Source organism: Idiotropiscis lumnitzeri, chromosome 14 (assembly GCF_059441095.1).
Source record: "Idiotropiscis lumnitzeri isolate Australia: NSW breed Sydney's pygmy pipehorse chromosome 14, RoL_Ilum_1.0, whole genome shotgun sequence".
Taxonomy (NCBI): domain Eukaryota; kingdom Metazoa; phylum Chordata; class Actinopteri; order Syngnathiformes; family Syngnathidae; genus Idiotropiscis; species Idiotropiscis lumnitzeri.
In genome coordinates this window covers 14,733,514-14,748,782 of record NC_142404.1, presented here as the reverse complement: position 1 = coordinate 14,748,782, position 15,269 = coordinate 14,733,514, and the positions used below count along the sequence as shown (strand labels likewise).

Below are 15,269 nucleotides of genomic sequence, written 5' to 3'. Positions count from 1 at the left end.
GCCCTGTTCGAACGGAGTCGCTCCTTGAGGAGGAATGACAGTAAGGGAGGTGGGGGGGGCTCAGGATAGTGGCTGCTTGCTGACTTCTCTGGCCGTCCTGCTGGGACATGCCTTCAAACTTTGTTTTTTGCTTTTTTTGGGGTTTATTTCCGCAAGAGGCAACGTAACGTTTAATTCATGGTAATAATTTGCAGCTCACGCAGCCGAATGTGCTAACCTCTTCAAATGCAAGAATTTATGTGAGACCAAGGCTTGAATTTGTCGAACGCTCTCTAGAAATTCGGATTGCACTATTTTTCTATTATTTCGGCATAAATCTGTGTTTCATATTTTTAATATTATCAGAAATTCAGCATACCACGATCGTTATTACACACCTTTCGATTGAACTTTTCCTCCGTCTTAATCTACTAATGCAATGCAACTGCCGCCTCAACGTCACCGAAACAAGACCCTGCCAGTCATCAGGTTCTCCAAACTGTATCTATTTAATTGATCGCTCCTTAACGGCTCTGCCGCCTTTCTTACCAGCCGATCAGCTCTTTGCCGTCACCATGTTCCTCCACCTGGATCGCATTCGCTTATCAGCCCCTATGTGTCGCTTCCTTTGTTTTTTTTCTCAGCCAATAAATAGTGCAAGTTCGCCGCTTCTGCCGCTCATATTAGTTCATCATTCCTGTCTGTCAGATTGTAGTGCTTCTTAATTTCCCCAGTTGTAAAGTGCTTGTGTGTTTTCTGGGGTATCGCAGCAGTCTCTCACAAAGAGAGCATAATAAGAATTCATCTTCATATCTGTCCGTCTTTTCCCCCGTCTTTGGAAAATGATACGCAAGTGCGAGAGTCGCACAACAGCAGGCAAACGGCACCTTAAAACTGCATAAAGGATGTTGTGAGAAGTGTTGCTGAGAATGACAACTTGTATTTAATTTCCGCTCCGTGCTGATTTATTTCACTCTTTCAAAACAACACCTCGTCGGAACATCAGCAGCTGCCATTTGCATACTGAGGTGAATGTTACACGCAATTAATTTACTAACCTGACTTATCTCTGCACAGCAACGTTTTACTTCAAAGCTGTAGTTTATTGATTTCATATGACCATGTTGGATTTGTTCATCAGTTTATTTAAATGTTGATTTAAATGTTATTAAACTTGTATGGCAATTTATAAGTTTATAGCAAGTAAACTGAAATGTTTCTTTATACAAGGATATCATACTCGAATTTATACATCTGCACCTTTTTTTTAATTTTAAGAGAAAATAATAATAATTTATAATAATAATAATTTGTCGAACTATGGTTTCCATTTATAATATTTTTGTTTTGTACCCCCAAAAATAATTTAATATAATAATAATAATTTCATAATAGTTTGAATAACAGTGATTTAAATTATTACTAAAATAATCATGCCTAATTATTTTATTTTCCACCTTTTAACAACTAAACACTAGCAAACAATATTAGAATGAATAAATAAGACTTGAACTAGAACTTGCTATTTCCTGCAGTTGAGTAAACAGCGACCCGTTTGTTGGGAAATTTTCATGCTTTGCATTTAGATGTCTGGTTGCTGTCACCCCCCCTCTGCAAACTGTAGCAGTCAGTATCTTCACTGAAAAAAGTCCTACCCTGACTTTTCAAAGAAAATCTAATTGAATGAACAGATATTTGGCCATGAATACTACAAGTATTTCTATGCATCAAAATGTCATTGTTTTTTTTTTTTTTTTGCATTTGTGTTGGGTACATTGTTCGACACAAACACTTTGAAAAAAGGAACATTAGCACCTTGTGATATTGGCATGCAGTGGGAAGGTGGTAAAGCTGGATGAAAATGACACATTTTGACGTGGATGCAGTGGTCGTCGGATATGCAAACGTGCCCGGTGGGTACATCATCAAAACAACCGCTAGAAATTCTTCGCAGTCATACATAATGCATACCTGAGCAGTTACATCTGAATCTTTCAGAGATAGTTTTGTAACTGTTTCACTCTCTTTCTCACTCTCACACAAGCACAAGCACAAGCACAACCAAACACAGTGGAGCCTTGACAGTTGAATGTTTCTGATATTGTTAGAAGAATGAATGTTGTCAATGGAAATTTCCCAAGAAAGGGCTGCTTGGTGGTATTATATTTGCTTTACACGTTGGTGAAGCAGCATGTGGCTCATTATTCAAGGCTGTTTTTTTTTTGTTCAGATAAAAGGTGCAACAGCATTGTTGAGATTAGCTAGAAGGACCGGGATGTAGTCGCTAGTAAACAATATTACAAGAAATGGCGCCACGGCAAAAGTGGACATTCCTTTCTGAAAGAGAAATTTTCTCAAACGTATTGATGTTTTTACTCTTTGAGAGCCGTATGCTACTTTCTGCACCCAGTTATGTTTGGCACACGATAATTGCAATTTATTAAAAAAAATAAAAATCCTAACATTGTATTTGACTTTTGTGACTGAAGCCTTCAGATCTCAAAAGCAATTCTGGCTGGAAAAATGAATCACATTTCCTGTTTTTAATCAGCCTTGTATGTCTGGATTGAAATCTCCCAATGAATACAAGACGATTGACACAAAAAGGAAAACAAATATATTCCTATGAGGTTTGAACTGAAATTGCTGGAAGCTATTACAATATTTACAAAGATGTCTTTTCAAAACCTTTCCTAATCTATTTGCGGTCACTTTCAGAGCAGATATGCGGTTCAACTACACGAGCTTCCTAAAAACAACAGCAACTCAAGAGACAAAAAAATGTGACTCATATGATTGTGATAAGATGCGTCACACATTACATTCGCATTAGCGGGGTGAGCCGAGGTGGCCGGGGAAAAGTTCTGACGTTCCTTTCGCACTTTTGAGTCCACCTCATCAAGGCAAATGAGCCTCATTTAGAGTCGTTCTCTCTGATATGCGATGTCTATTCCATCCTTTTACTGTCAGTCCTGTGAACTGTGCTCTTTTCATCACGCCCACTTTGATGTGAATGTTTGAGCTCTGCTCTTTAAGCACGCAGAAACAAGACTCAAAACGCATGGAAAACTTCTCATCGCTCGTGTATCTGCAGCGTCCGGACCGTGACCGTATTTATTATACTTTTTTTTTTTTTCATATGTTATGTCACGTTAATCGTGTCTGTTCCTTCAGAGGTGACTCACTCTTCCTTTCACACGTTGAAACCCACAGAGCATGTGGGTGCTCATCACTGTACTACTGTCATCCTCTTACGTTTAATCTACCCAAAGATGTTCTTGGGCTTTGATAACAAGTCAATTGGCCCAGTGACTGCAACTACACAACTACTTTGTATTACAAAGTTATTTAAAATCCAGATATAATTTTAGGACACCTGCACACTTCCATTTGTGGGAACTGTTTGAGGAAAGTTGTTTTCTCTTTCCAGCAGGACTCTTCCCCAATGGACAAATCAAGGTTCATGGAATCTTCCCCACAAGAGGGGGAAGCCGTCATAGCTTGATTACTGACATCAATTTCCTATTTTCTTCAATTTTGACTTTTGTAACGGCCAGGTGTCCGAATGCTTTTGTTCACAGCATATTAAGCACGTAACAGTGAGCAAACTTATTGTTGTGTGACGGAGTGTCCCCGCCAGGTGCAGCGGGGAGACCGCGGCCACCAACCTAACACGCGCGCACACACACGTACCACAAACCTGTTTTCCGTCTGTCCTCATATATTTTGTTGGTCAGCCATGGAGGTGGTCTTGGGTGCATGCTGGATCACAGTCAACGCATCTTTCCTTCCATAGTTCTCGTGTGCCATAAACTTTTTTTCCAGCATCCGCCTACCGTTCAGAACACTCCACCGTTCAATGGAACGTCGCCGTTACTTCCGTTTTTTTTTTTTAACGTCCCGCGCATGATGACGCTAAAAAACCCGGAAGTAACGGTATGCTTTACGTACCTTGAAAAAAGTTAGTTATTTTACTACTTACTTGATTTTAAACTTGACAGGCTGTTCAATTTTAAAAGTAACTCAGTTATATTACTTTACTTTATTAATTACCCCACTTAATATGAGATTGACACCCAGTTTTGCCAATAATTGTTAAGTAGGTAATTTTCCAAAAGAACAAAACAAACAGGGTACTCAGATTGTATACTGTATTTCTAATTTGAAAACATGAATATCTTTGCTTCCTCCATTGTCATTTTTCACGTGGTCGAAAAGGGGCGGGACATCACATGTCACAACCGGAGAAGACCCAAAATGCTTCACTTCAAGATTCAACCACTGTTGCTCCCCTTTCTTCTAAAATAAGAACTACATATTGCTTCTACGGAAGAGGGAGTTTATGCTGATATTGCATCACATGTGCAACATGCTTGGATATTCATCTATAATAGTCAAGACTGCATGATAAAATGCTTGCTCTGGTGCTTCCGCAAGGACTGCAGTGGACTAATTCCTTGACAGACAAACATCAGCACAGCATTTTCTTTAAATGATTGGAAATTAGAATAGCAAAAAAATGCACCAGGTCTGGAACTGGAATGAGTTAACAAATGAATGTAGCAGTTGTTGCCTCATATTTGAAACCAAGAAGCCATCGGAAACACTGCGTCACCTCCTGGGAAGAAGTAATAATCATTCTTCTCATCTCTGCAGCTGGGTTGCTAGGAAAACATTCGACTCCGAATCTCGCCATTGTCTTGACGGCAGCAACAGAGGATATGTAAATGAGAAAGTGACTTGGGCGGCATGGAAAACACAACCCAAGTCAGAGAAGAGAGCAGGATGTGAGTGTGAATGCACAATTATGGCCTGCAGCACACTGGCACTTTGTCGCCGTAAAGATGACAACTGACTTGTCTCACTTGCCACTGACGATTAACGGCTTATCTGCTGGCAGCCTTTCAACGCTCAACTCTTGGAAAAGTCAAAAGAATTCATGTGTATCGATCCCTGTCAGTGTCCTCTAGATTGGTGAGATGGACATTCGTCCATGTTTGAGTACGTCTGTGAGTTCTTTTCAGTATTTCAGGCCGGTCCCAGTCAGTTGTGCTGTAAATCCAACCAGCTGTCAAATCACCGTCTATCAATATTTCAGGCAAGGCATTGCAACCTCAGTGCTGCACACCCAAAAAGTATTTAGATCAATGATGACTACACGTTTTATATCAAAATAGAGAGTAAACATTGATTTAAACCAGGAAGATTATGGAAGATTTTTTTACTACTCATTTCTTCACTTAAGTTAAAAATTGTACAAATATCCTTTTGTTCTAGTTCTTATTGACTAAAATGCAAATTGTGCAAATTATCTTGCAAACATTACTCCTCCCACCACATCCCCCTTTTTTTTAAATACATTGTATAATAGGTTAATGTTTATTTAACTTTTCAATGTAATCCTCAAGAATGGTGTGCTTTGAAACGTTCATTCATGTGCAATTTTTACTTTTGTGCAATACATTTCAAGTGAATCTTTAAGTTTTTTTTCTTTTTTAATGCTCTTAGATTTAAGTAAAATGTTAACGTTCAATTTGCATATTGTTGTGATATATACATTTTTAGGAATAAAACCTCTGCCTCATTAGGAACGCGTGGGTCTAATATGTAACCGTATTGTAACGTTGATCATGATGGTGGAACGTTACAGTGAGTTCATTATTCTTTAGGTCAGGGGTGCGCAAACATTTTGATTGGCGGGCCACAATGGGTTCTAAAATTTGACAGAGGGGCCGGACCAGGAGCAGTTGGATGGAGTGTTTTGGTAACCTCACTTCATCTGAGAAAAAAAAAATACATTTAATTTTAAATGAAAGTGAAAAAAAGCATTATAACAATATCCATGTCTTTGAAAAACCACAGTATGTAGAAAATAAAACATTAACAAGGTTTATTCATTTAATTTTTTTCAAGTTCGGCGGGCCGGATTAAAACATTTAACGGGCCACATATGGCCCCCGGGCCGTAGTTTGCCCACACCTGCTTTAGGTGGTACTTGGAGTAAAAGTTGGTGAACTGTTTCCTCCAATTTCCCTTGTGCAACGTAATAACTATGCAGCGTATAAACACAACCATTTATCATATGTAAAGGGGTCTTGAAGTCACAGTCAAACTGCAATTAAAGTTGCTGTGACATAATGACTTATTCTAATTACTATTATCTAACAAGTAAGAACATGAATATTAATCACAGCAAGCTGTACATTCAGCCCCACCAATTAAGCCGCTGATAACAGTAAGGAAAATGTCTTTTCGCACTAAGTAAACCACATCGACATACTCATTTGTAGTCGTGTCGGTGGCCAAGTCCATTTCTCAGGACCTACACTAACTCGCGGGAGAATGATCAGACTCCTTTAACTGCTAAATGTGCCGCAATATTCTGTAATTATGTCATTGTGCCATTTGGCGCTGGCATCAAAGCAACGAGCGAAGACAGAAGGGGCGTTGAATCCCTTCCGAAAAAGAAATGAGGAGTCTTCAATAACAGCTGCAGAGTATTATTTTCTTAATTTGGGTAAATAGCGCGGATCAAACAATGTCGTCAACCGCACCGGACACCAAAGAATGAATGAAGCCTTATTCATACATCATCTTGATAGTCTCTAAATGCATTTCATTATGAGTGCACATTTACAAACCTACGGCATGCTCTACATGCACGGCTCTTCCACATGCAATGAATCATTTTATCAATCTGACAGGTGATGCTCCTCCAACATTTTTTTTTTTTTTTTTGTCATCGCCTGCCAATTGCAATCTCGTTTCCCCGTTCACTAGCTGCATTGTTTCTCTGCAATCGACTGTACAAGGAGAGAGAATGGTACAGATGATTACACAGTCGTAACAGTAATCAGCCTACTGCTGCTGCTGAATAGGCATGAACAAACAAGACGCAGAGATGAGGTCAAAGAACTCATCTTGGCCTGTGTTTCACCCCTCATTTTGGCACAGACTCGTTTTCCCCTCAGTGAATGTTGCACTGTAGCCTCCTGGTGGTTGTTGGGTAAATTTACTGAAAGAGCAGCTTGTGAATTGTTTGAAATGAAGACACGAAACCAGAGGTGGCTAAAGTTTTTTTCTTCTGACTGCCGCATTGAAAAAAAAAATAAATAAATAAATAAATCAATGGCAGTAAAGACAAGGTCATTTTTCAAACTTAAATTATAATTATAGATTGTTTCGCCAATATTTCTGTTTTCCTTTTATAAAATGTGAGAATGACGCCAGTGTTATTGTTATTTTTGCCACAGCGTTCTGTCAAAGATTTTTTTCTCCAAGTTTGAAGACAATTTCTGAAACTGTGCAAAGACTGAGAACTTAGTAGTACTCCGTCGGATTTTTTTTCCACCCTTACAGTTTTCCTGATTCGAGGGTGAAATGTCAAAAACGGCGCCCAGTCACGCACTTCCCCAGCAGTCATCCCTCCTGCACTATAAAGAAACGGCATCCCACTCATCAGTCACATTCCTGAAAAGGCGCCAAACGAGCTGCATGCGTTTTATTTTTTCCAATTCAATGGAGTAACTAAGAATGATGTGCAAATAAATACACTTTAAATCAGCGTCACCTCTTGTGGTCGCCCACGGGGCACAGCATCTTGTTTCAAGCATGCACGGATAGGTGGAAACTCATAAAGCACGTATGCTTATGGGGCACATAAGTAAACTGGCCGGCCTTTTTGCCTGTTGCCTAGTGACCACCTACACAATGTTTCTTGAGTTTTTTATCTTGTTATTCTTCTACAGGCGTGCTGAGAGTGTTTGAATCATCCTTACTGCATTGATGCACATTTTGATTATGTCATTTGGGCGTGACGTCAATGCTATTAGTTCACACCGAATCGGAACATGCTCAAGAAAAAAAAAAAAATCCTTTGAATGCAATGTGACAGCTACTTTCATTGTTTGCATTTGAAATAAATTCCAAGGTATTTTATTTTGCTCATTATAATGTCATCACTGTTTATCTGCCATCGTTACCACCGTCAACTTAATTTTTGCTTCCTTTATATATTTTAGCAGCCTCTCCTTTGGATCCCATTTTTATTCTGTCTCTAGTTGCTATTCAGATGATGTGTCCTTCACAACTCAAACGGAACAAGAACACTAATATATATATATATTAATATATATATTACATCATTTTTACTCACAAAAGTAAAGCCAATCAAAACATTTTCTAACTTTGCTTACTTTTAACTTACTTTACTTTTATAAAACTAACCAAAACAAACTATAATTATAGCAAAAAACGGCATTCGTTTTGGTCTTTGTCAATTAATATATAAATAAGCGTTTGGGATTCATTTGAAAGGTTTTTCTTTCAATATTGGTCAAACAGTGGCCCCCGGGCCGTAGTTTGCCTAAAGTATGCTAACCCTCATTCAGACGCAACGCAACTACGACAAGGATTCCAAATAACAAGCTGTCTTGCTACTGTCGAAGTGAGTGACATCATGTGTCGAGCACAGATGGTATTTTCAAGGCATCTGCTCACTATCTGGCAGTCCTTTAATAATGAGGCCTAACATCATGATCTCCCGATTTGCCCACATCACTCACCTCATATGACACATCGATGGAGCTGGCCGCTTCTCAAATCATTATTGGATGTATCGACTTGGAGCGGATGTCCTCTTGAATTGGGGACATCTGTAACGTAATTAGTGTAGACATTTGAGAGACTGCGATTAATGACATATTAAAAAAAAAAATGAATCTTTTGATCTTTGTTTGAGGAAAGGCATAACTTGAACGAGTTTTAGCTCAAACTCACAAACTTATAAAAGCACCCTTTTTCATCACCATGATACAAAAAAAACAAATTTGGATGGGCTTCAGCTAATGAGGATGAGCCCTGCAGAAAGTGGATGGATGAAAGGAATTCATCAAAGCGAGATGACTGCAAAATGGACGCTTCCAACAAAATGGCCCGCTTTCTGTTCAATTTTGGGCATGAATCCTGTTCTGATAGGCACGCCCATACACCCAAGGTTTCTCAAACTGCGACATACATTTGAATAAAGTCCTTGTACGGGGAAGCTTATCATCTCGCCTTCCCATTTATTTGCCGTATGACTTTCAAAAACCAGCTTCATTAAACACTCCGGTGAGGCCATTCAACAACAGATTGACAACAACCTACAGGGGTCCTTTAAACACTTCACGGAGATCTGTAAATAAACGTCTTTCGAGCGACAAATACTTGACGTGACATTTAAACGTCGCAAGCAGATTGCAATCTGCGTGCGCTGAAGAAGAGCGGCGTTTTGGGAGCTGCTCCTGTTTCCTCGAATGAAACGGTTAACCTTTGCCTTTCCATTCACGTTTGTTGAATATGTTGATGAAATTAGCCTTTGCACGATGTGTTTGGACTGCGGCCGGTGAGTCAGCCTTAGCTTGGAGCAGATGGTTGTCGGAGTGTGCGCGAGGTACGTTTGATATTCATCAGGAGATTTGACCTCCGCCGTGATGTGCCCCACTCCCAGTTCACCCTTTCATAATGAAGAGAAATGCCAAAACAAGACAAAAAAGCCCTTTGCCGCCGCTCCCACTTTAACGCCGTTGTGGTCCAAAAGGAGGAATTGTGTCTTTCTCTTTTGGCTTGGATTGTCGAATTTATGGTGATTCTGTTGAATATGTCTGATTTCATTTGATTTGGGTGGACTGCCACATGATTTTATGATTAAAAGGTGCTTTTGTAAATTATTTTATTCGATTATTATAAATTATAAGGTGTCATTTTTGGAAAACTGACCCTACCTCCCAAAGTGAACCCAAATGCTTCTATGGTGCTGGTTGACTTTCAAGCTCAAAAACAAAATTTCCAATAGGATGTGAATAATGTGAATAAATTAATAATATTTTGTACTGCCCTGTGATTGGCTGGCGACGAGAAGCTCTATCGAAGTGAATTTAGAAAGTATATAGCATAAAGGCAAGCAAAACTAAGCATTTTGAGTTGAGTAGGGAACAAGTGCCATAAATACAGCCAGCCATGTCTGCAGCGCGACCCCCGTCTCACCGTTGTATGCTTGGTGGCCGACTCCTACGATCGCTGGCAAAGGAACAGCAATTCCGGCCATGGAGCGACATCCCGTCACGGACTTTTAATTTCATGCAGCTCCTGCATCTCCCTAACACGTAACAAACAGGTTTCTAAAGGCTGCATTTTATAGTCCAGGTATTTCGGTAAATAAATAAAGTATAAAAAAAAAATAAAATTAAAAAAAAGAAAGGCAAAATGCACTTGTGATGCCAACCCTTCCGATGTGCACTGAACACCAAAACTTTGGGAGCCAACATGATTTTTACCTATTAATGACGCAGCGTTCCGACAATATTAGCATCTCCTCTCACAACTCTTCTGTCTTGAGGAAATCCCCCCCTTCATGTAAAACTAAATATGCATGCTACATCCTGGAGAGTCTAATTAAAGGCTGCTAGAATGCAAATGAGCAGGCAATTAAACACACTACGCAGCTTTGTTTATCGCAAATGAAAGCAGTGTAAAGAGACCAAGACGTTTGCTCACTCACACATGCACCTACACACCCACACACACACACACACACACCTACACACACAGATACCCACACAACCACAAGTTGTTTATACAACTGAATAAAGAAGTCTAATTTACCTTGACCTCCCTTTTTCCAATATACGAAGCCACACATACACACGAACACACGTGCACACACAACACACAAACGTCCACCTGGTACACTGTACTCCTATGTATGGATGTGATACCTGTGAGAATGTGTCACCCAGCTGTGTTCCCACAACATTAACGGCCTTACGGGTTTACGACATTTTTGCCTCCGAGAACAAGCGATGCAGTTCATACCCCGTAAATGGCTTCATTTTTTCTAGTTTCTCATATTGGATTTTTACAAGAGTGCGTTCGTAAGGGGTTCTTTGCGCAGTATATTCATATGGGGGTTTCACGTTTGTGTGTGCATTTGTGTTTCTGAATAGAGGAGTTGGGTGTGTGAGCTGAAGGCCAGGTGCTTGAAAGAAGACTCATGATCTCTTCACTAATTAAGTTTACACCGTGTGTGTGTGCATGCGCGTGAGTGATTGAAAGCGAGGAGGAAGAAGGCCGACGTCAGATCTATTGAAGCTTCTTCGGAAATACAATTGATTTTCCCCCTGTGATAATTGTTGAGCTTTGATTGCGTATCGCAGCAAACAGTGGCCTCCCTTCCAAAGCATTCCCAACCACAATTAGTCGCAGGGTGCATTTTAAACTTGAACGAATAAACAACGCTACCCACATGATGCCTCTTAGTTCGCCTCGGGAGAAAAATAAGAAACAATAGGACAAAAGGTGGTTGTAATGACCTTTTACTGTAACGTTGGTACTTTCCCATCAGGCGGAACAGTTCAGTCGGGGCAATATATATATATATATATATATATATATATATATATATATATATATGTGTGTGTGTGTGGTGTTGGTTTGTAATTTCTGTAATTTGTGACACCACATGGACCGTACGAACAAAGATGATACCTGTGAGAAGGTGTCACCCTGCTCTGTTCCCACTGCAAATTGGATTAGTGGCCTGCTGTTCATGCGTGCATGTGAGTATGCGTGTGTGTGTGCGTGCGCGTGTGTGTGTGTGTATCTGGTGAAATATTGCGTACGCTCTACAACCACAGGATGTACAGCACATTGCTTTGACTTGCGAGGGCTGAATGGCATTGATGAGTTCAATTTGACGCACTTTTATAAGAAGCAGCAGTTTGGCTAAATAAGTGGCTTGGTCAACACTTGATTGTGTTCGCAGCTGAATGGATTGATTTTAACTCGAGACTTTTCAGAACAAAAACATAACGGTGACATATTTCAAAGTGGCAGCCGACATCCAAAACTCTGGAATTTGTGAGCGCAGGGCCACAGACCAAGCGGCTGTTGTCGATGAGTTGCGAGCGAAAACGTGTGTCGACTGTCAACGTGGCGTTAGCGATGCTCAAAGCTGATACTCAAAGGTGCACTTCAGAAAGCAGAATTTGCCCACTCTGTTTGCGGAAATGAGAATTACAATATGGCCACTACTAATCTGCTTTCAAATTATGATGGCATATAAATTGTCTGCACCAAGCAATTACACATTGGCTTGCTCCCATTGCCCCCCCCGCTCTTAAAATGCGTCCTTGAGCAACTGGCTGCTTTACTATTAGATGTTTGTACACTACCAGGAGTGTCTAAACTTTTTCTTACAAGGGTCACATCCATCCATATATATATTTGTCTTTTGGAGTATGTTTGTGATGTTGCAATTTCACATGTTCCTCCAGGGTAACGGTAAGCAGGCACATAATGTGGCAATAAGGAACAGCAGGAGCCTGCCTCTGTCCCTCAAGGTGCCATCCACACTAGTGTTTTTCAAAGTCAGAGGAATGCCTCCCCCAGAGATTGTCAAAAGAGATGCGCAGCAGCTTGAGAAAAATACTGGAAAATATTTTCCAACGTGCTCGGCTGACTTCTGAAATGTTAAAGGGATTGCGAGTAGTCATTTTTTAACCAGGGCTGACGTTGAAATCATTTACAGACGAAAAGAAAGCCATCTTTGATTAAACATTGCTATTGACAAGTGTAATGGGACACTTACATGAAAAGCAGTAGTTACTCTGACCTAACTTAAAATTTTACGGGGCAAGTACAAAAATGAGGGGCATGTACTGTAATTCAACTTGCCAAGTAAATATTCACATTTCCCCTCATATATATTGCTGATAAAAACAAGAACGCCCATTAGGCTGCAGCTGGACCATATTGGATAAATGGGCTAAAATCTGTTCCAGAAGTTTGTCAGCCATAAAAAAAATTAATAAATAAATGTCCGTCGACTTAGTCAATCAATGCAATGTGCAGCAACATATACTGGACGTTCTGCACTGTAGATAGAGTACAGTGCAAAATTATAAGGTGTCTCAGTGTACAAAAATAATCCTTGGTTCAGCAGCCAGAAGGATGATCTTTGACTGGAGTGGGTGCAGTTGGCAAGAGTGAAAGAAGACTGGGACGTATTTCAAGTATCACACCATCAATTTCTGACTCTCTGTGCAATTGACTGAAAGGAGGAGCTGCGTCTGACATATCACAGGTTTGACATCAACTAACATTACATAATACAGAAAAAATATACACCCCAAATACATACATATATATATATATATATATATATACATATATATTTATATATAATGTGAATCACATTTCAAGCCACATAGTTGTTTCATTTCACAGAGAAACATTCCAAACGCCCAAATTAGCACAGCGTGCTCGAGCAAGTTGAATCATGCCCGCCACCCACAAGCTATTTTTCACCTGCTGCCCGCCTCCATCAACAATAGTGAAGCAGAGCCCCGGATAAACACAAATACAGACACAACAGTGAGCATATGGCCCGGCCGTGCTCCTCAGCTTAACCTTTGTCCTTGCTGATGAGTCCCGCTGTTTTAGCCGGAGCACTCTGCATTCAGCGCAAGACGGACGCCATACGAAGACAATGGCAACTTTCTCTTCCGCTCACTCCGAGATAATTGGCTCGCTTGGGATAAGCCTGGCCCGCAAACGAGTGGAGATTGCCGCACAATGAATGCCAGTTAGTGTTGTGTCCGACCCGCTGTGATGTCATGCAAATGGGGGCAACAAGTAAGCCCCTCGAGATGCAGACTGTTGCACTTCTAGCTAACCCTCCTGCTGCTCTGCACCAGCTGCTTGACCGTACCGTGGCAAATTGCTCGCTATCCTGCAATTAGTTTGAATGCATTCTCTTATTAGCATAAAAATGCTAAACAACTATAAACAATTCACTTCAAGGGGTTGTCAACCCCCATTTTTTTTTTTTAGAATTTATTCTATTCAGGCCTATTAGAGGAAACATTGCATTGTGATTCATATTGCATTCGTGGAAAATTAGTTAATCAATAAAATCCACCCGTTTTTGTCCATCATAAGGGTCGGCCATTTTGTCACCTTCTGTCAACTGAAAATGACACCACAGCCGCTCAGAGCTCAGCTAATGACCAATCATGACACAGCTTCAAAAAACAGGTGATTACCTGAGCCCTGAGCAACTCTGATGTCAGTTTCACTCGACAAGAGTGACAAAATGGCCGCCCCTTGAGATGACCGAAAACATTTGGCTGCTTAACTCATAATTCCGCGACGCAATATTAATCAGAATGCCATGTTCCCACTAGTGAGGGCACTTTGACCATTTTATTGGAAAGAATTATTTGGTGTTGACTTCCCCTTTAAAAATATTCACTTAGTTATATATTCTTATTAATTTACAAACAGACAAACGCCCAAAAACACACGTTTTGTTAACGTGTATGTTTACCAATTGGAACTGGAAAGCACGTCAAACGGCATGAGCATGAGTTTCCCTGGACTTCCAAAGCGGTCATTCTTTTTCAAACCAGCCATGAAAATATATGCAAAAAAAAAAAAATATCTCCGCTTTGGACGTCAGCCTACGTAACCGATTTGATATAATGAAACAAAACCTTGGCGGAACGTCGCGATTCGAGAGTTACGCCACTGTTGCACCGACTAAGTGACAAGAGGAACAAGAAGCAGCACACCAAAGTGGCGCAAGCTTCACACTCCATTTCGGCTGGGAGTTTTAAATGGCTGCGTTTCCCAGTGCAGCTGTGACTTCAGACCTTCTGCAAAGTTGAAGCGCTCTGCAGCTGGAGGCCGATCCCAAGGTCGCGGCCCTGAGGGAATGATGTACATTATCAGTGATTCACTTTTCCTCTGTTGCTGCAGCTAATTAAGCTCTACAGGGATAATGGCTTCCTTGCTGCCAAGAAGAGGTGCTTTAACAAGGATTTTAATGCAATGCAGCATGTGTGGTCGCACTTCTTTTTTTAATCTCAACGTCCCTCGACAGTAATAAAACATGCTGGCGCGATAGCATCAGGTTTGCGCTTACATGGAGCTTACTTATTTCGCCGCATGAAAGAAAAAGTATTTTTTTTTCATTCGATCATTTTGGAAGGAATTCTTTAATATCACTGGTGCAAAATATGAACTATCAAAAGAATACAGAGTGCAGCATGACGGATAGGTGATAGATCTTAGCTAGGTGATAACAAGCTAGTAAATCTCTCTCTCTCTCTCTCTCGAAACCAAACAAAAACCTTCGTCAGGATAAGAAGAATAGAAATTGGATGGAAGGATGGATTTATACAGAAAGTGTCAAACGATGGACATCTGTTTCCCGGAATCAATATTTGCCATGTTTAAATGCTTTTCTC

The 15,269-nt window shown here is 40.4% G+C and overlaps 1 protein-coding gene across 1 annotated transcript in view; it reads right to left on the bottom strand.

Annotated features, from left to right (window-relative positions):
* htr1fa (5-hydroxytryptamine (serotonin) receptor 1Fa) overlaps nt 1–15,269 on the bottom strand; it is a 55,136-nt gene that overhangs the window by 35,907 nt on the left and 3,960 nt on the right. Inside the window, exon 3 of the mRNA XM_088314418.1 lies at nt 8,544–8,633. The gene's annotated coding sequence lies outside the window, so the exon portion shown is untranslated. The remainder of the gene's footprint in view (nt 1–8,543; nt 8,634–15,269) is intronic.